We start from the raw sequence: 22,358 nt of genomic DNA on the forward strand, positions 1-22,358 counted from the left end.
AGCCAGCTGTTTCACTTTCCTCTTGCATCCTCATCAAGAAGCTTGTTAGTTTCTTTTCACTTTCTGCCATCAGAATGATATCATCTGCATAGCTGAGGCTGCTGATATTTCTCCTGGCAATCTGGTTATTACATATATGTAGCTGCTTTGGGAATTAAAGGTGTGAGTCAATTCAGTTTCTGAATTAATGGTAAGTGTTTACTGTTTTTTCTTTTTTTTTTCCCCAATCAAGAGACAACATACTGTGATGAAGGGAATTTGTGGCTTGTCGAGTTTTCTGACATTAAAAAATGGACACTCTACTCAAACTTGAGGATTGTTGGACTGGATCATCTTTAATCTTTCTTGTTGTCTACAATCCCATGACTATGTAACCTTCGATATGTCCACTGTATGCTCTGGGTTTTTCATGTATTCAGTTCCTAGAATTCTATCTCATGTGCCAGAATGTGTATCTTCCCTTAGCATTTTGAGCAGGGTATTTCCGTGCGTTGCTGCTGAGACCCTCCCCAGAGTTCACTGTGGGTCTTTGCTCCCCACTGAGCCTGAACTTTCCATGCCATTTTTAAACCCCTTGAGTCTTTCTGTGTTCTTTCACTCATTGCTTTCATAATCTCCTAATGACCAGACTATAGCATTTTATCCATCCTTCCCTCATCCCCCAAGTGATCTCTGAACTAGCATGACTCCATCTACCTCTCCTCCCATCACACAGTAAAAATTCCTATTCCCATAGTGCCAATGATCTCAATTAGTTAGGGGTTAGGAGGAATGCCGCCTGATTTAACATATTCATACAAATTCATACAGTTATGACCGAGAGCACCACAGAGACAAACTCCCCTCATGCATTTACCTTTGTGAAAGAAAATGCTTATTAATCTCAATTATCCCTTAATTGGTAACTTTCAACAGTAAGGAAAAAAGATGTGAAAAAGTGCAGATAGCTAGGAAGAGGAAGTAATTTTTTGGGCACATGCCCACCAAACAGGTGGGCCAGTCTGGACTAGAGTCTGTTCCCAAGGTCAGTATCACTCCTTTCCCTCCCCTCCCTCCCCCCCTCCCCTCCCTCCCTCCCCTCCCTTCCCTCCCTCCCTCCCCTCCCTTCCTGTCTTCATTCTTCTACTTCAAAACACTGCACATTTTCACAAGTGCCAGTATTTTTCACTGTGGCTCACCTATCAGGGAGGGCAGAGGGAGGAGAGGAAAGCTGTAGGCTGTTGACAGTAGTCGATATTTTTTTTATAAAATCTGCTTGTGTCCATCTAGGATTTTCTTATTGGGAGTGTGGAGCAGAGTAGTCATGATGGTGAAGAATTAAGATTAAAGCATGGGCTGAAAATGTGAACTTTTGTGGCATTTATATCTCCGCATATTCATTTAGAAGTTTTATGGCTTCTAGAGCTCTTTCCTGCTCTGTGGGAAACAGTGAGTCAGTGGACTGGATAACAAAGTGTGATTTCTAGATCACGTTTATCCCAGAAGAATGGAGTGAGGGGTCTGGGCAAGCAGAGGTGGGAGACAGTGAGGGGATGCGGAAGGGTGCTGTGTAGCCAGGGGCTGAACCAGAGAAGTGGAGGGTACCTGGATACCATGCATCCTTCTCTGTAAGAAATTAGGGCTCAGTTTCCATTGGCTTGGGGTCACATACTAGTTCCTGGGTGGTGGATGGGGCATGGCAAACTAGAGTCCTTGTGTTACTGGGATAAGGCTTTGGAAACTGGAATAGCCTGTGCTGAGGAGAAAGCAGGGTCTCCATGGGCAGGGAGGATAAACTGTGAAGTGGGCTGGGACAGGGGTGTTGGAAACCCAAGCAGCAGCCCTGGACTCCATATCCCAGGTCATCCTAATAGTGAACTTGGCCCAATGCTACGACCTTGTGCACGAGCGGCTGGAGAACAGAGGTCTTACCTGTCACAACTTGGGTTTGATTTGTTCAGTTTCCTGGTCTCTGCAGAGCTTAACCTAACTGGGGATCCAACAGAGCAAGAGGACATTAAGAATACCCATTTGGCTAGTGGTGCAGAATCAGCATTCTTGCCTGGAAAGTCCCATTGACGGAGGAGCCTGGTAGGCTGCAGTCCATTGGGTAGAGAAGAGTTGGGCACGACTGAGCGACTTCGCTTTCACTTTTTACTTTCATGCATTGGAGAAGGAAATGGCAATCCACTCCAGTGTTCTTGCCTGGAGAATCCCAGGGACGGGGAGCCTGGTGACTGCCGTCTATGGGGTCGCACAGAGTCAGACACGACTGAAGTGACTTAGCAGCAGCAGCAGCAGAATCAATATGAAGACGGTCTGCACTGAAACACTGAAGCTCTGAGCATTTCACAGTAAGTTGAATGAATGATGTGGCCAAGTTCTGTTCATTTTTAACTTTTTAAAAACTTCCTGAGCTTATTTAAAATTTTGGACTAATCTTAGGCTCACAGAGAAGTTTCAGTAAAAGGACAGAGAGTTGTCAGTTGCATCTCATCCAGTTTCCCTTAATATTAACATCCTACATAACCAGTGTATAATAATCAAGCCCAGGAAATTAGCATTGGAATCATGCAATGAACCAAACTGCAGACCTTATTAGAATTCTACTAGATTTTCCATGAATGTCCCTTTCTCTTCTCTTTTCCCTCAAGATCCCACATTACATCTAGTTGTTAATTTCTTTTCAATGTCCTCCAATCTGAGTGACTGCTTTTCCCATCTCTCATACCTTGACACTTTTTAAAGAGTTATGTGTGCTTCATCACTCAGTCGTGTCCAACTCTGTGTGACCCCACGGATTGTAGCCCACCAGGCTCCTCTGTCCATGGAATTCTCCAGGCAAGAGTACTGGAGTGGCTTGACATTTCCTCCTCCAGTTTTGAAGAGTACTGATTGATTATCTTATAGAATGTCCTTCATTTTGGGTTTGTTTGGTGCTTTCTAATGATTAGGATGTTGTGAGTTTTTGGAACAAATACTATGGAACTTATGTTGCGTCCTGTTTGGTGTATCCTATCAGGTGGTTTCTGACGTTGGCGTGTATCATTGCTGGTGCTAATCACCTTGATCACTTGGTTCAGGTAGTGTCTGCAGGGGTATTTGCTGTAAAGCTCCTATCTTCCCTTTCATAATTAATAAATAACTTGGGGTGAGATGTGTGTGCCTAGTTGCTCAGTAGCGTCTGACTCTTTGTGACCCCATTGACTGTAGCCTGCCAGGCTCCTCTGTCCATGGGGATTCTCTAGGCAAGAATACCAGAGTGGATTGCCATTTCCTCCTCCAGAGAATCTTCCCAAACCAAGGATCAAACCCAGGTCTCCCGCATTGCAGGTGGTTCCTTACTATCTGAGCCACCAGGCACTTTGAGATGATAAAAATATATTGTTTCTTTTCAGAGTTTCATTCACGGATTTTAGCATCTATCGGAAATCTTGTCTATGATAATCATGACTGTGGTATTTGCCTAATGGTGAGTTTCTATTTCCTTCTTTCTTTCTACATTTACTAATTACAATTCTTCTGTAAGGACGAGCTATTCCTTCTCTCCCATTTATTTACACACTTGATTATTTATTTCAATATGGACACTTTTAATCAGTCAGTGGCCATTCAAATACCATAGACTGGGTGACTTAAACTATAGAAATTCATTTATCATGGTTCTGGAGGCTGGAAAGTCCAAGATCCAGGTGCCAAATGATTCAGTTCCCAATGAGACTTGTCTTCCTGCTTTATAGATGGCTGTGGGGAGAGAGAAGAGCCCTTTCCTTCTTCATACAAGGCCACTGATCCTTGACTACAATCCTACCCCTATAATCTCACTTAACCTTAGTTACCTCTTAAAATCCCTGTCTCTAAATAAAATTACGCTGGGGTTTAGGGCTTCAATATTATGAGTTTTCAGTTCAGTCACCTAGTTGTGTCTGACTCTTTGCAACCCCATGGACTGGAGCACGCCAGGCTTCCCTGTCCATCACCAACTCCCGGAGTTTACTCAAACTCATGTCCACCACATCAGTGATGCCATCCAACCATCTTATCTTCTGTTGTCCACTTCTCCTTCTGCCTTCAATCTTTCCCAGCATCAGAGTCTTTTCCAATGAGTTGGTTCTTCGCATCAGGTGGCCAGAATATTGGAGTTTCAACTTCAGCATCAGTCCTTCCAGTGAATATTTAGGACTGATTTCCTTTAAGATTGACTGGCTGGATCTCCTTGCAGTTCAAGGGAATCTCAAGAGTCTTCTCCAGCACCATAGTTCAAAAGCATCAATTCTTCAGCACTCAGCTTTCTTTAAATTATGAGTTTTAAGAGGACACAATTCATTCTAGAGCAGACACTAGTACACTTTATTTTATTGTTAAAAATAAAATATTATTTTACTATTAATATTATTAAAATACCTTTTTTTTTTCATTTTGCTACTCAAGTTGCTCTACCTTTAGAAATTAGAAACTCTTTCAGGGTGCTGAGTTTTTTTTGAAAGCCTGCCATTTTATTCCTTCATTCATTCATTTGTACTTTCTTGCTTTCTGGCACCACAAGATATTCTAGGCTCATCTTGTATTTCCTCTGCCCCAGCCCTGGAATCAATCATTTCTCGAAGGAGCTCTTGTTCTTTTTACTGGAGAATAATATTTAGAAACCAGTATTCAAGTGCTAGGTGTGCTTATTGCTACTGAAATGTCTGCTTCTAGGCCCTCTCAGTGGATAGAGTTGGGAAATATTATCTATGTGTACTAACCCAAACACGTATATCCTTCTATACTTCTGTACCTGTCTGTGTCTTTGTATATACAAAATGTCTTGAGTTCCATGATCTGTGTTTTACTTATTATGCTTCTTACACAAAATGTGAGAGATTCCCCCCTCCCTCCATACCAACTATTCTCTGACCCTGTGGACAACCTCTGTCAATTCTATTCTGTCACTCTCTACCTGAAGTCTTCGCAGACTCCTCAGGATAAGGGTTCAGTCTCGTATGATGGCCCTCTTTCAGATGTCAATTACAAGTTCAGACCTCTGGTACTTCTGAGTGACTGGCTATAAGTTGAGAATTCCCTCCCTTCAGTTTTTGTAATTTGCTAGAATTCATCATACTCTGAAAAGCCCTTATGACTGGCTTATTATAAAGGATACAACTCAGTAAGAGCCAAATGGAAGAGATGCGTACAGCAGTGTATGGGGGCAGGGAGTGGACATGAAGGTTTCACACCCTTTTGGTTGCACTGGCCTCCCAGCAGCTCTGTGTGTTCACCTTAATATAGACACTCTCCAAACCTCACCCATTAGGGGTTTTAGTGGAGGTTCCACTACACAGGCATGGTTGATTAAATCACTGGCCGTTGGTGAGGAACTCAATCTCCATTCTTTTCTCCCTCCCTCACTATGGTTATATCATTTTATTTATTACCATTTGTATTCAGTTTTTGTTTCTTGAACATCTCGGTTTTGTTTATTTTTTTTCAGGATGGGGAGGGCATTTGAAATTTTAATGTGGTTCTCATATTAAGTGCTTTGCAATATATATATATATATATATATATATATATATATATATATATATATATTCTAGAAGTGTGACTCCTTCCTTATCCCTGATACCCTCCTATTCCTGGTCAGCAATCTCTTTGGTTTCCAGGTAAACATACCTTCCCACCCCCCTATTTTTCCTTCTCAAAAATTAGCAGATACATGAGCATGTATTTTCTTACAGTTCCTTTTATGGATTGAATTGTGTCCTCCCCCCATTCATATGCTGATGTTCCAGCTCCCAATACCTTCAAAAGTAACTTTATCTGGAAATAGGTTCACTGCAGATAATTAGTTAAGATAGAGTGGGCCATAATCCAATATGATTGATGTCCTCTAAAATAGCTGAGAGGAAATATGAACAGATACAGGGAGACCAGATGAGGATAAAGACAGAGATCAGGGTGATGCTTCTGTAAACCAAGGAATGTCAGAGATGGGCAGCCAAACCCCAGTTAGTGAAGGTACATCCTCGTAACCCTAAGACGGAACCAACCTGCCAACACCTTGATCTTGGACTTGAGCCTGTAGAACTATGAGATGCTAGATTTCTGTTGTTTAAGCCACCCAATCTGGGGGACTTCCCTGGTGGTCCAGTGGCTAAGACTCTGTGCTCCCAATGCAGGGGGCCTGGGTTTGATCCCTGGTCAGGGAATTAAGATTCTGCAATGTTGCAACAATGATCAAAGATCCCATGTGCCACCCATAAGACCCAGGGCAGCCAAATAAATAAATAAAAATAAATAAATTAAGAAAATAAATTTAAGCTACCCAATTTGGGGTATTTTGTTATAGCAGCTCTGGCAAACTGATATATACTCTCTTCCTTATTTTCAATACAATGAGTACCATACTATAAACAGTCTTTGGTTTTTTCACCCAACACTTATGTCTTGGAAACCAGTCAGTACAGAGATCTTCCTCATTAAAAAAAATAACTATGCAGTACTCCAGTGGATATACTATAGTTTATTTAACTGCTCTCCTGTGTATAAGCATTTAGATTGCTTTCAATATTTTGGAATTACAAATAATGCTGCAATAAAAGGACCTTGTGCATAAGTATTGTTATATTACTAGAAGCATGTCTTCAAGGTAGATTTCTAGATGTGGGATTTTGTAGAGGTAAGTGCAATGCAGATTTATTAGGTTTTGCCAACGTTCCCTCCAGAAGGGTCACACCAATTTGCATCCCTGCCAGAAATTTCCCCATGGCCTCAACTATAGAATATGTTGTCATATTTTGAAATTGTTTCCAATCTGGTAGGGGAGAAATTGAATCTCAGGGGTACCATTTTTCTTTTTTTAAAATTTTACTGTATTTTACCTTATAATACTGTATTGGTTTTGCCATACATCAACATGAATCTGCCATGGGTGTACATGTGTTCCCAATCCTGAACCCCTCTCCCACCTCCCTCCCCATACCATCTCTCTAGGTCATCCCAGTGCACCAGCCCCAAGCATCCTGTATCTGGCATTGAACCTAGACTGGCAATTCATTTCTTATATGATATTATACATGTTTCAATGCCATTCTCCCAAATCATCCCACCCTTTCCCTCTCTCACAGAGTCCAAAAGACTGTTCTATACATCTGTGTCTCTTTTGCTGTCTCGCATTCAGGGTTATTGTTACCATCTTTCTAAATTCCATATATATGTGTTAGTATACTGTATAGGTGTTTTTCTTTCTGGCTTACTTCACTCTGTATAATCGGCTCCAGTTTCATCCACCTTGTTAGAATGGATTCAAATGTATTCTTTTTAATGGCTGAGTAATACTCCATTGTGTATATGTACCACAGCTTTCTTATCCATTCATCTACTGATGGATATCTAGGTTGCTTCCATGTCCTGGCTATTATAAACAGTGCTGTGATGAACATTGGGGTACACATGTTTCTTTCAGTTCTGGTTTCCTTGGTGTGTATGCCCAGCAGTGGGATTGCTGGGTCATAAGGCAGTTCTATTTCCAGTTTTTAAAGGAATCTCCATACTGTTCTCCATAGTGGCTGTACTAGTTTGCATTCCCACCAACAGTGTAAGAGGGTTCCCTTTTCTCCACACCCTCTCCAGCATTTATTGCTTCTGGACTTTTGGATCACAGCCATTCTGACTGGTGTGAAATGGTACCTCATTGTGGTTTTGATTTGCATTTCTCTGATAATGAGTGATGTTGAGCATCTTTTCATGTGTTTGTTAGCCATCTGTATGTCTTCTTTGAAGAAATGTCTATTTCGTACTTTGACCCATTTTTTGATTGGGTTGTTAATTTTTCTGGAATTGAGCTGCAGGAGTTGCTTGTATATTTTTGAGATTGGTTATTTGTCAGTTGCTTCATTTGCTATTATTTTCTCCCATTCAGAAGGCTGTCTTTTCACCTTGCTTATAGTTTCCTTTGTTGTGCAGAAGCTTTTAATTTTAATTAGATCCCATTTGTTTATTTTTGCTTTTATTTCCAGTATTCTAGGAGGTAGGTCATAGAGGATCCTGCTGTGATTTATGTCAGAGAATGTTTTGCCTATGTTCTCCTCTAGGAGTTTTATAGTTTCTGGTCTTACGTCTAGATCTTTAATCTATTTTGAGTTTGTTTTTTGTGTATGGTGTTAGAAAGTGTTCTAGTTTCATTCTTTTACAAGTGGTTGACCAGTTTTCCCAGCACCACTTGTTAAAGAGATTGTCTTTAATCCATTGTATATTCTTGCCTCCTTTGTCGAAGATTAGGTGTCCATAGGTGTGTGGATTTATCTCTGGGCTTTCTATTTTGTTCCATTGATCTATATTTCTGTCTTTGTGCCAGTACTGTACTGTCTTGATGACTAAAGTCAGGAACAAGACAAAGGGGCCCACTTTCACCACTACTGTTCAACATAGTTCTGGAAGTTTTGCCCACAGCAATCAGAGCAGAAAAAGAAATAAAAGGAATCCAAATTAGAAAAGAAGAAGTAAAACTCTCACTGTTTGCAGATGACATGATCCTCTACATAGAAATCCCTAAAGACTCCACCAGAAAATTACTAGAGCTAATCAATGAATATAGTAAAGTGGCAGGATATAAAATCAACACACAGAAATCCCTTGCATTCCTATACACTAATAATGAGAAAGTAGAAAAAAATTAAGGAAACAATTCCATTCACCATTGCAACGAAAATAATAAAATAGTTAGGAATATATCTACCTAAAGAAACTAAAGAAAACTATAGTTTTCCTGTATATAGAAAACTATAAAACACTGGTGAAAGAAATCAAAGAGGACACTAATAGATGGAGGAAATATACCATGTTCATGGATTGGAAGAATCAATATAGTGAAAATGAGCATACTACCCAAAGCAATCTACAGATTCAATGCAATTCCTATCAAGCTACCAGCAGTATTTTTCACAGATCTAGAACAAATAATTTCACAATTTGTATGGAAATACAAAAAACCTTGAATAGCCAAAGCAATCTTGAGAAAGAAGAATGAAACTGGAGGAATCAACCTGCCTGACTTCAGGCTCTACTACAAAGCCATTTTTCTAATGATGAGGCAGTTGGAGCCGTTTTTCATTTATCAAAGTGTCATTATTAGATAATTTTTTTTGTGAATTGTCTCTTCATTTGTTTCTTTTTTTCCTATTGGGTTTTATTCCTTTGCCCAACAATTATGAAGTCTTTATATACAATATTAAGGATATTTGCCATTTGTCTATGATGCATTGATATATTGTGAATATTTTCTCCCAATTTGTCAGTTAACTTCACATAACAAAAAAATCTCTGTAAAAAATTAAAATTTTTTTTCTTTATGTATCCAAATCTCTGAAGCTTTTATTTTATTGTCTCTAGGTTTGGCTCTTAGGTAGAAAGCTTTTTTCTACACCAAGATTAACCCTAATTTCCAAGTCTGGAAATCGACAGTCTGGATTAGGCCATTGATCAGAAAATAGGTCGCATCATTCCCAGTTTTGTAGGATTCAAGCAATAGTCTAGCCAGCTACATGAAGCACACACCTATTATTGATCACTAATTTTTATAACAGTTTCATCTTTGCATGCCCCAGGAGCACCTCCTTATAATCTACAGATATCCATTTACTGAGAGGCTCCAAGGCTTGGCATTAAGCCCTGAGTGAGCACAGTCACTTGAATCGGAAGACACATTAAGCTTTTGGTATGAAGATTTCTTCCTAGAGAATAGATAAATACTTTTTTTTTTTCCTCTGCAGGTGAGCAACTGAAACAAAGGGAAGATTAGGTGTCTTCAGACAGGGAGTATTAAAAATAAATGTTTTTTAAGAAACATTTTAAAAAAGTTTTTTTTTTCTTTAGTCGCTAAGTCTGGAGTTATAACTGTAAGAATATATGTCGAGCTTTTCTTTGTTTAAAAAGGCAAGAAAATCTCAGCACTTGAAAGCCACTGTCCTTTAAAGCCCTTCTCAATTGTCTACTCATTTTCTGATCCCCCCTTCATCCAATTAAGGAACCCAGGCAGAGGGAGACTATCGGTGGTTCAGTGAGTGCATTGTTCAATTGGGTCATTCGTGCAGCTCATTCAGCAAGCATTTATCTGGACTTATCATCTTCCAGGCAATTTTGTGTTAAAAAAAATTTTTTTTAAATTGATGCCTCTATCTTACCCAAGTCTTACTAGAATCTCTGGGGTTGAAGCCTAGATAATAATATTAAGCCACTGCTTCAAAAACTTCCCAGGAGATTCTCATATGCAGTTACAATGAGAACAACTGTGCTGTATCACATTTCTCCAATTCTAATATGTCTGCAAATTACACAGGAATCTTGTCAACATGCAGATTGTGACTCAGTAAGTCTGGGAGGGGGAGTCCTGAGATTTTGCATTTCCTTCTGGCTCCCTATTGAGGCTGATGCTGTCCTTTCTTGGACCATACTTTGAGGAGTAAGTCTAGACCATTCCAGAGAGTAAGTTTGTGGATGTGTTTGTTGGATAGTTTCAGTTGTTAGGACTGACTCTGAGTCTGGAGGAACCTTCTTCTCTATAGCCATACCTTTTTTTCCCCCCCTCTGTTTTTATTGTTGCTGTTATTTGTTTGTTTGTTTTCTTTTTAATTCCAAAAGCAGAGGGAGGCGTTGCTCATCAGGCCTGGGGCTACCACTCCAGTCCCAAATCCAACTCCATAGCAAGGTATAACACAGCTGTGTAATCCATTCTGATACAGCCAGCAAGCTCTTTCCAGGAATGACGTTCATCCTGTTCCCTTTTGTTGTTTGTCTCTGCAAAGTCTCCTCTACAAACCCTGTGTAATTACAGGTTGGAAGGGAGCTCTCCAGTTCCATCCTAGGGAGGGTGGTCAGGACCTGGACAAGGCTCTCCATCCCCCTAACCAGCAACCAAAACAATGGCGGGTTCATCAACATGAAACAAACCCAGGACAGACCGCCCTATTTCATTTTCAGGATGAGCCCAATGGCAGTCCCTTCAAACAGCCGGGAGCTGTTATGCTAGTTTTGATCCAAAATGTGATTAGTGGTTAATGGGCCTTGAAAGACATCTTTATTTATTACTGTTGCAGATCACTGTTGCCTTGATATTGATCTTTTCCAATTTTCTATTTTGTCCTTTGAAATGCTCAGAACACAGCAGGGGCAGCTCGTTGCCTGCAGCATTCACTTTGTTTGAAACTCATTTCCTTTTGCAATTAATGTAGTAATATTTCATTGTAACTGTTATTTGGTTCACTTTGCTCTTAGACCAGAGGCTTGAAAGAAATGAGGACCCGTAGTTTTAAAGGTAAGTGGCAGATAGATAAGAACTTAGTTTGAAAATAAGTTTGAAACTTCTGACGAGGCATCAATGGTGGCTTAATTGGTATATTTACCAAGAGGTTGTAATTTTTGATATCATCACACAGGGAAAAAAATGCAATGTCAGATTCAGAAATTTTAGAAAATTGATCATTTTGTTGATCAGAACGTATGTTATCCAAAGTTCTTTTTTCTTTTTTCTTTTGCTGCATGGCATGTGGGATCTTAGTTCCCTGACCAGGGCTCAAACCCATTCATCCTTCAGTGGAAGGATGAAGTCCAAACACTTGACCACCAGGGAATCCTGGTGTATTTTTAGACCACAAAAGTATTTTTAGGAGGTCTATATTTATGTTCAGAGAAAATAGGTTAAATATTACAGTTTATGAGGCCTGGGTTAATATTTAAGGCTTGGATGACTTTGCTCAGTTGGAGATACCTGATGTGATATGCTTTCGAGGTGCTGAGTCCCACTGGGGGCATAGAGATGGATAGCACATCCCTGAGCTTTAGGGGTCCAAAGTCTAGGGGAGGAGATGAATAAATAACAGAGAGACTCATATCTCAGAATAAGGGAGGTTCTAAAATTAGTCCGCAGACAAAAAGTCTGTAGAGTCAAAACACTTTAGAGCCAGTGGCATTTCAATAAGTCCAACTCAGCTGTGTTTTCCCTGCCCTGGGGTAGAGCACTGCCCTTTCATTTATGCTCCTGCTGGAGAAGCTGGTTTGTGTCTGGGCCTGTGGTTTAAAAGTATAGTTCTTTAAGTGCTAGAATGATTCCCCGAGAAGGAGGATGTCCACGAGACAAGAGGCATGTGAGGACAGCAGACGCGTGTGTCTCCCCCAAGTTTCCTCTGACACTGGCAGCTGGGATTCCCTGCCCACCTCACATCCTTTGTCTCATGAATTCACATATGCACATTTTGTTTGGGGCATGGAGCTGGCAGAAGTTATTTGACCTGGGTTGTGATTCAGCTGGAAGAAGCCAGGCAGACTTTCCAGGTCCTGAAAGGAAGGTATGCCCGAAGAGTTAGGGGAATTTGGGGGAAGATGAGGTTGGTATTGGACAGGGAGGCCTGGCGTGCTGTAGTCCATGGGTTCGCAAAGAATTGGACATGAATGAGTGACTGAAATGAACTGAACTGGACTGAGGTTAGCTCCAATTAAGGAGCTGGGGGAAGTCTTTTGGGAACAATGGGGATGGGAGTCAGGTGTTTGGGGACCTGGAGATCCAGGAGGACAAGACACAGAGGATGCTGAATTGGGTGTCTGGGTGCCGGTGTAGGAAAGTGTGAGAATGGGCAGCAGGTAACCCCATGGGCCTTTCGCAGTGAGCCTTCCTGAGCTGTCTCTGTTTTATTCTGGAGGCAGCAATAGAGTGAGGACACAGAACGGTGAAATCTCTGATGGAAGGGAGTGGGAGTTATGAGATTCCTCTGGTGGACGTCTCAGCAGGCCTGTAGTGGAGGCAGAATAAAGATGCTCTGTGCAGGGAGTGTTTATGACACAGCGGGGGCAGCTTGATCCCCAGTGGGTGGGAAGTGGAATAGTGGGAGGGTGGGGGTGGAGAGGTGGGTGAGGGCTGGTGGGTTTGGAAGGACCTGAATTTAGTAGGGAGCAGAGGGCAGTAACAGAATCTCTGGGAGTGGGGAACAGTGTCCATGAGTGTTTTTTAAAAAAAAGCATATGCAGTGTTATGGTATCATTTTATATTTGGAAAATAAAAAAATTAGATTGATTCATTAATATAAGCTATAGGAAGCAAAATGCTAGAGTCATTTTTGGGGTCAGGGGATGGGGAAGAGAGTGGCCATGTCTTCCTGGTTGGACAAGGTGGTTCTGTAGAGGGACAGGGCAAGTCTGAGAGCAAAGGAGTGGGCCAGAGAAAAGTGCTGTCTTTCTCAGAGAGTCCAGGGGGCTGAAGAGACTCTGGGAGGTACACGATGCCTGCACGGCCAAGGTTGGGTCGAGGGTCTGTTTGGTGAGGGGGATCCTTAACCTAGTTTTGTGCCCTGGACCCCCTCGGCAGCCTGAGGATAATGGCCTTAAATGCATGACACAGAATACATAGGACCATAAAGGAAACTGATTAGACCAAAGTAAAATTACCCACAAAAGGTTAAAAATCACAATATATATACTTATGTTAAGACAGTGAATCGCAAGACCTAGAGGCAGGTTTACTCATGAATATAATTTTGCAATAGTAATGAGTGGAGATGAAATCTTGAGGTTTGTAACCACTTTGATGGGATAGGAAATGTTTTGTTTTGGCTACACTGCCCAGCCTGTGGAATCTTAGTTCCCTGACCAGGGATTGAGTCTGCACGCCCTGCATTGGAAGGGTAGGGTCTTAACCACTGGACCACCAGGGAAGTCCCCAGGAAGCATTTTTTTTTTTTTTTTAATATCTAATCTTACTAAGATGACCAAGGTTTGTTGCTACTCTCATAATTACAGGACATGCCAAATCTCAGATAGAGGTCGGGGTAGTTACAGAGGCACTGTTTTTCCCATTCTAGTTTATAGCACATTCATGTCACTCATTCGTGTCCGACTCTTCACAACCATCACGGACTGCAGCCTGCAAAGCTCATCTGTCCATGAGATCCCAGACAAGAATACTGGAGAGTGGGTTGCCATTTCCTTCTCCAGCGGATCTTCCCAATCTGGGGATTGAACCTGGGTCTCCTGCATTGCAGGCAGATTCTTTACTGTCTAAGGCACCAAGGAATCCTAGTTTGTGGGCCCTGTGAAATCAGGTGAAGATCCCCTGGATCCCACAGTCAGCCTATTCCTTTCTCTTGACTTTCGTGGGAACGTGGACAGAGGCATCAAGTGGTTGCCATCACTGCTGACAGCATTCATCAGAGCAATCAAGAACAGCCACCATCCTCTTTTGGCTGATCCTAGATGGTGCGAAGATGGATTCAACACAGATTTGGAGGGAATAAGAGAGGGCCCTGTAGGAGAGCGCCCTGGGCTGTAAATAGAATTAGTGTGGAAAACTTCATGTCCCCCTAATAACTGGGGGGAAAGGAGAATCTCCGGGTGTGTCCTAATGCATGTAGAGCATCCCATAAGGACATACATGTTTAACATGAGGACTCTTTTAACACTTGAAATAGAAGAATTAGTTTGGGGCTCCCCTAGTGGGGCAGTGGGTAAGAATCTGCCAGCCAGTGCAGGAGACACAGGTTAGATCCCTGGTCTTTGAATATCCCATATGCCACAGGGCGTCTAAGCCCGTGAACCACAACTACTGAGCTTGTGCCCCAGAGCCATGACTACGGAAGCTCCAGAGCCTGTGCTGTGCAACAGGAGAAGCCACCACAATGAGCAGCCCGTTCACTGCAAGTAGAGAGAAGCCCCTGCTTCCTGCAACTAGAGAAAAGCCTGCCCACAGCAATGAAGACCTAGCAGAGCCACAAATAAGCCAATAAAAATTATTAAGAAAAAAAAGAAGGATTAGTTTTAGTGAAGCAGGGTTTCAGAGAAAAGTATTGCTTCTCTGGGATGTCAGTTAAATATGTTTCAATAACAAAGTTCTCATTTGGGGACCTCACCCGAAGTCTATTTTGGGTGCAAAAACATTGTCCATAGCTTGAATGTCATTAAGAATTCCAATAACCCAGCACCTCATTAAGGGTATGAGAAAATGTCAAGAAGACGCTAATTTTAAAAGTGTTTAGACTATGAAAGCATAGTCTCTGCTGTTATGACAAGTGACCACAGTCACTGCTGAGACCATTGCTGTTGACTTCTCTGCAGGCTGGTCCCACAGGGCCCTTATTCCATGTGAGAAAGGCAATCATCATTGTGATGCTAACTCAGGCCCCAAAGAGTTTGGGGTGACTTGAAGTGTTTTGGTCGGAGTGAATTCTAAGTGGGCCAAGTGGTCCCATCATGGCTATTAGATTTCTCTTGCATTTTCTTTTTCTTGATCACTTACAGTTCAGCACAAAGCTGATGCTAAGCCATGTGGATTTGCTGGGCGTCTGAAAAGTAAATATGACCAAAGATTTTAGAATGGGGCATGAGGAAAATGTGTCACAGTGCTTACAAGTAAAGGTATCACCCCCCCCCCTTTTGGTCTAGCGAGATGTCATGAGGGATCTGGATGAACTGGGGATGCATCTTAGCAGATGGCTTCATAAATCACACTTTCCCATCTCCATTGTCTGCCCTTGAAAACAGAGCCCCAAATGATACCAAATTGTAAATCTCTTATGCAGAAATTACAAGCTCTTTGTGAAGTGTGCACTTCCTATTGTCTTCTCGGCTTTGAGAGTCTACAGAGCACAGTTATTGGCATTCTTGTTAAGAGCCATCTGGGGCTTCAATTGTTGAGCTGGAGCCCCCTTTCAATGGTTGTCTGGAGGACTTTGTGATGAAACTGACCAAGTTCCCGGGCCCCATCCCTGTTGGGGATGAGTTTCCAAGGACTGCCATAGTGTATTACTACATATTTGGTGGCTTCAAACAACTTAAATGGATTTGCTCCCAGTTCTGGAGGCCAGAAGTCTCCAGTCAAGGGGTGGGCAGGGTTGGCTCCTGCCAGAGGGTCTCAGGTCAAAGCAGTTCCCTGCTTGCATCCTTGCTTCCGGTGGTTCCAGGCAGCCTTTGGCTTCACTCCCGTCTCCGCATGGCCTTCGCCCCCGCATCTCTGTGTGTCAAATCTCCCCTTCCTCTCTCTTACAGGGACACTCATTTAGGATGATCTCATCTGGGCGTCTTTAGTTATATCTGCAAAGACTCGGTTTCCAAGTAGCGTCATATTCATGGGTGCCAGGGGTTAGGACTTGAATATATCTTTTTGTCTGATGAAGGGAGATGACGGAAAGTGTGTGGATAGTACAGTGCCTGGGACATGGCAGGGGGCCAATTAACAGTAGCTATTCTTGTATTTAAGGCCAAAGCATGGGGCAGCCTGGGTTTGGTCTGTTTTACTGTCCTAATGTGGAGTTACAGTAGGAGGATGTAATCCGATTACTATCTGGGCAGTCCCAGTGGGTTATGTTGTACGATAGTTTAGCATCATCTGGATTAAAAGTTGAGACTCCTTCCTTCTCTGTGACTGTTCTTTCCTGGTGCTCAGGGGTGGAGCTGACCTTCATCCCATGCTGGATTGAGAGCCACAGAGCCTAACCCTGGTATTGATCCAGACCCAAGTCTGTACCCAGTTGTGAGGAAAATGAACCGGCGCTCCAAACACTGGTGGGGCAGACAGGTCAGAGGCAGTGTTTCAGAACTCAGATCCTTGATATCAGGCAACTGTCTACAGTAGCCCGATAGATAAAACCCTAAAGAACCCAGTCAACAGTTAAACCTAGGGAATCCCCTGGCAGTCCAGGGATTAGGACTTGGTGCTTTCACTGCCAAGTTCTGGGTTCAAGCCATGCGGCAAGGCTGGAAACAAAAACCCAAACCGCTTAACCTATTGAGTTATAGCTCAGGATGATTGTAAGGGTGGAGAGATTGTATGGCATCTGATAGAATCATCGATAGGATTTTTGCCACCATTACTACTGTATGAGTGCCAAAGAACTGATGTTTTTGACCTGCGGTGTTGGAGAAGACTCTTGAGAGTCCCTTGGATGGCAAAGAGACCAAACCAGTTCATCCTAAAGGAAACCAACCCTGAATATTCATTGGAAGGACTGATGCTGAAGCTCCAACACTTTGGCAACCTGATGCTAAGAGCTGACTCGTTGGAAAAGACTGATGCTAGGAAAGATTGAGGGCAGAAGGAGAAAGAGGTAACAGAGGATGAGATGGTTAGACGGCATCACTGACTCAGTGGACCTGAGTATGAGCAAACTCCGGGAGATAGTGAAGGTCAGGGAAGCCTGGTGTGCTGTGGCCCATGGGGACACAGAGAGTCAGACATGACTTAGTGACTGAATATACATACACCAGTTGTGTGACCCTGGACAAGCTACTTAACCTCTCTGTGCCTCAATTTCCCCACCATTTAAATAGGGATAATTAGAGGACCTGCCTATCTGGTGTGTGGCTCACATGCTTACTGAAGTCAAAGCATGTGGGACAAGGCCTGGATATAGCAAGGACTCACCGAGGCAGAGGTTGCCACTAGTATTGTTATCAGGGTCATCTTTTCCCATTATGTCAGGACCCCATTTCAATGTGTTTTAGGGACTTTTGCTCACTCTGGTTTTAAAAAAGACTAAAGGAAGTCCCATCACTTCTTGGGAAATAGATGGGGAAACAGTGGCAGACTTTATTTTTTTGGGCTCCAAAATCACTGCAGATGGTGACTGTAGCCATGAAATTAAAAGATGCTTACTCCTTGGAAGAAAGGTTATGACCAACCTAGATAGCATATTCAAAAGCAGAGACATTACTTTGCCAACAAAGGTCCATCTAGTCAAGGCTATGGTTTTTCCAGTGGTCATGTATGGATGTGAGAGTTGGACTGTGAAGAAGGCTGAGAGCCAAAGAATTGATGCTTTTGAACTGTGGTGTTGGAGAAGACTCTTGAGAGTCCCTTGGACTGCAAGGAGATCCAACCAGTCCATTCTGAAGGAGATCAGTCCTGGGATTTCCCTGGAAGGAATGATGCTAAAGCTGAAGCTCCAATACTTTGGCCACCTCATGCGAAGGGTGACTCATTGGAAAAGACTCTGATGCTGGGAGGGATTGGGGGCAGGAGGAGAAGGGGACGACCGAGGATGAGATGGCTGGATGGCATCAGTGACTCAATGGACGTGAGTCTGAGTGAACTCCAGGAGTTGGTGATGAACAGGGAAGCCTGGCGTGCCGCGATTCATGGGGTTGCAAAGCGTCGGACACAACTGAGCAACTGAACTGAACTGAACTGAAAGGAAGTCTGACAGAGGATGAGATGGTTGGATAGCATCACCGACTCTATGGACATCAGTTTAAGTAAGCTCCGGGAGTTGGTGATGGACAGGGAGGCCTGGTGTGCTGCAGTCCATGGGGTCGTAAAGAGTCGGACATGACTGAGCAACTGAACTGAACTGAAAGGAAGTCTAAGTTTTAGGTTTTACCAGAGGCTTCTCCCATGAATCACTTGTTTGTAGGCTGAGCATCTTGTGAACTGATAATGGGCTTTCTAGATTAGCTTTCAGGTAGAAGTGATAGACTAGGGTCAATATTCTATGATCATTTATAGAGTCAGGGGCTGAGGTGCCTAGAGAAATAGAAATTATAGTTAGCAGAGAAATTCTCTTTGCTCCTGATAGTAAAGCAGCAGCTGCTGCTGCTGCTAAGTTGCTTCAGTCGGGTCCGACTCTGTGTGACCCCATAGACCGCAGCCCACCAGGCTTCCCTGTCCCTGGGATTCTCCAGGCAAGAACACTGAAGTGGGTTGCCATTTCCTTCTCCAATGAATGACAGTGAAGAGTGAAAGTGAAGTTGCTCAGTCGTGTCCGACTCTTAGCGACCCCATGGACTGCAGCCTACCATGCTCCTCTGTCCATGGGATTTTCCAGGCAAGAGGACTGGAGTGGGGTGCCATTGCTTTCTCTGAATTAGCTTCAGATCCTATTAAAAAGAAAGAGAGAACACAGTACAGAACTTTACCCATCCACCCTCTCACAGTCCACACATTACGTAAATGCCACTCTTTTCCTTTAGTATTAATATTGTTATCACTATTGTTCAGGGCCTTCAGACCACAGTTCTACCTCTTGGGTCTGATATATGTCATTCATGTATCTGTGTATGTTTTTAACCATGTGTGCATATACCCATAAGCGACAAATATTTGTGTGTTTTAAAATTTTATCTGAATGATGTTGATACATATAAATGTAGTTAGTTCATTTTAATTGATAAATGGAATTCTATTATATGACTGAAGCATAGTTTATTTACCCACATACCCGCTGCGGGTCAGTTTGGTGGTTTCCACTTGTGAGAGCTTGTACTCTGCTTGTGTGGAGCTTGTACTCTGCACATGGTATATGAGCGAGACTGTCTATACAGGTGGGATTCTTGGACTATGGATGTGTAAGAAAGCACTCTTCAACTTTATTAGGTATTGATCAATTGTTCTCCAAAATAGATTTGTCACAGTTTACTCTTTTGGATTGGGAGCACGGTACCATTCAAAAACCAACCTAAGTATTTTGTCAAATGGATAAAATGAGTTGAGGAAACATGCATTTAACAAAATTTGAACTGAAACATTACAAATCTTGCATCTTTGATTTCCAGATAGCCTCTTCACTTATCATCTCATGCAGTCTATGGATGTCCTTGTATTTTTACACCGTAGCTTCAATTTTGCTGGATCCAGAATCTCAGTCTCCAATTGCTATGACTAGGGAATATGTTTTTCATTTAAGTGCTCAGATGCTAAATACCTCTCACACTTTAGTAAATTCCTGAAGTGTTTTACTTCAAAGAGAGAAATGCGTCATCTTATTAAAACAAATCTGAAATGTAGAAAGGGTTTAACCTTTTCACAGCAAAACTGGAGGAAAGGGGATATTACAGAGCATAGCTAGATGGAAAACATTTCAGAGACAGCCAGATATAATTTCTACTTTTAAGGAATTTATAATCCAGTTGTGGGTGAAAGACTATTCAACAAAAAATGCTTAAGCAACAGTTTCATAGCAATGTATCAGCAAGCACATGAAGGACATGTTTTCTATATTTTATGATGGAGGAAATAAGGAATAGCTTGGAAGGATCTGATAGCAAATTAATAGCCATTGAAGGAAACTCACGTAGCTTGATATGCCATTTATTATCTAACCTCAGTTGATTAATAGGTCTTGGTGATATTGAAAGATTCTCAATCTGACATTCTTGAAGAAAGGAAATGGAACATTGCTGGTGTTGACTACATTTCGGAGTGATTCTTGCCTTAGTTTTTACTAAGTGGAAGCAATGGGCTGGCCGTGGCCAGAATTTTAAACTCACCTTCCAACTCTGGGGACAGACTTATTGCCCATGAACTTTGCCAGGCCATCTGACCATCTGAGTCCATCTCTAGAACCAGGTGGTAAACTTAAAGCGTATCCTGCTGTATCTGCTAAGTCACATTTGCCAGAGGAACTTGGTTGATGGGGCCAAGGAATGAAGGGATGCCAAGCTGGCTGCCATACCAGGACGTTTGGTCTTTGGTGGTCCCTGTGCTTGGGGAATTTGGGGGAGTCAGAATGTGACACCAAGATGTCACAGACTATCTTCCAGAAGGAGAATAAATGTTCCCTTCTGCAAGTTAACATTTCAGGGTGATCAGTGATGAGTTTCATACCACGTTTTGCTTTCCAGAATTTTCTTTTTGCACCATCACACATCTTCTCTCATTGAATCTTTCCATTGTTTTTCCTACTACCCTTATAACAAGGTTTTGAATGTCAGCACTACTGACATTTGGGGCCAGATAACTTTTTTGTAGTGGGTACTGCCCTGTGCACAGTAGGATGTTTAGCACTATTCTTGGTCTTCACCTACTAGATGCTGGTGGCACCAACCTCTCTTGCTCTATCCCATAACCATGACAATCAAAAATGTCTCCAGTCATTACCAAATGTCCCTGGGGGACAAAACTGCCTCCTGCTGAGAACCACTGACTTAGAGTGACATCTAACTCCTGGGCATGGCCACCAAAACCTTGGTTCCTCTTTGATGTCTCTTCTAGCTGTCTCTCCTGGCTCTGTTCTTTGAAACAAGCTCATTCCCTCCTAAGGTGCCACTCGGGGCCAACAGCTCAGCCCACAAGGTCCTCTGCTCAGATCTTCACATGAATGGCTGGCTCCTTCTAGGTCTGAGTCATAGGACTTCCTGATCTTCCTCTCTAAAGCCACCCATCTTACCACCATAGTCACTCTCTATTATTAATATAAAGTGAAAGTGAAAGTCATTCAGTCGTGTCTGAATCTGTTTTATTTCCTTCATCATACTTCTTATCCTTACTGGAATGATCTATATATTCCTTTGCTTTTTTGTTGATTATTTGTCTCCTACTAGACTGAGCTTCTAGGAATAGAAATCATGTCTATCTTGCTTATGATTATACCCTGGAGTCTAACACCTAGGTGGCACTTGGTAAATTTTATTTGAATGGAATTATGAGAAAATATTGGTTAAAGAAGTAGACCAGATGACTGCTTCCATACTAAGTGGAGACTCCACTGAGGATGAGGCTGAAAATAGGTTGAGTGGGGCACACTTGCCTGAATGACTTTCGAGAAGGGACTTTAAGCTTTACAAACCTCTAAATTCTAGCAGATCTTTTTTTTTTTCTTGATCATATAATTTTTTGTGGTCATGCCAACAGCTCCATAACAGATTGTTGTCTTGCTGAAGGTCAGAGGTCATGCACAGGGCCTAACTCCACTGGGGAAAGACTGGCATGGGGGGTGGGTTCCAATTCCTTCCTAAGCTTGCCTCTCACGTGGATCCTTTTCTGCAGATAATTCCCTAAATGAGCTGGAGGCTTACAGTGCAAAGACCAATGGGGTCATTGTAGTCGACTTTGAACTGTTAGCAGGGCCAACCCAGTCAGCGTTTGGAGGCTGTGGGATAGGCTCGCTATGTCAGATGGAGAATGCTCATCAGTTTCAGGCCAAGGTGTGGAAGTGGGGCAGGGAGAGTCAAATTAATAAAAGCAGTGAAAATGAAACTTCAGCGTGGGGCGGTGAAAGAGCTCAATTTTATTTTGTTTTCACACATTAGGTTCTGCTTATAGCAGACAAGTACCAGTGAAAATGTTCTGAAAAGAGGCTTTGTGTAGGAGCTGGATGTGGCTCCATCAGATTTGTCATTTCAGGAATGTCGCCAGATGTATTGACTTACTAGCAATTGCTTTGGTGCCATCTGGCCTCACGGAGGCCGTGCTTGGGATGGAAAAAGCTGAACAGAAGAAATGAAATTTGTTCATCATGCCATTACCCTTGCTGCTTATTTAAAGAAGGGAAAAAAAATGTGACTTCTTGGCAGGGGGGATGCCGTTTGAAAATAAAATATAAGGTTTTTTGGGAGCAAGAGTTCCAGAATTCCAAAGTCAGCCGTGATGTTTACACAGAGACTTGAAAGTTGGCCCCTCTTGCTGTCATATTGTATATATATATGTG

This window comes from Capra hircus, chromosome 26, assembly GCF_001704415.2.
Source record: "Capra hircus breed San Clemente chromosome 26, ASM170441v1, whole genome shotgun sequence".
Taxonomy (NCBI): domain Eukaryota; kingdom Metazoa; phylum Chordata; class Mammalia; order Artiodactyla; family Bovidae; genus Capra; species Capra hircus.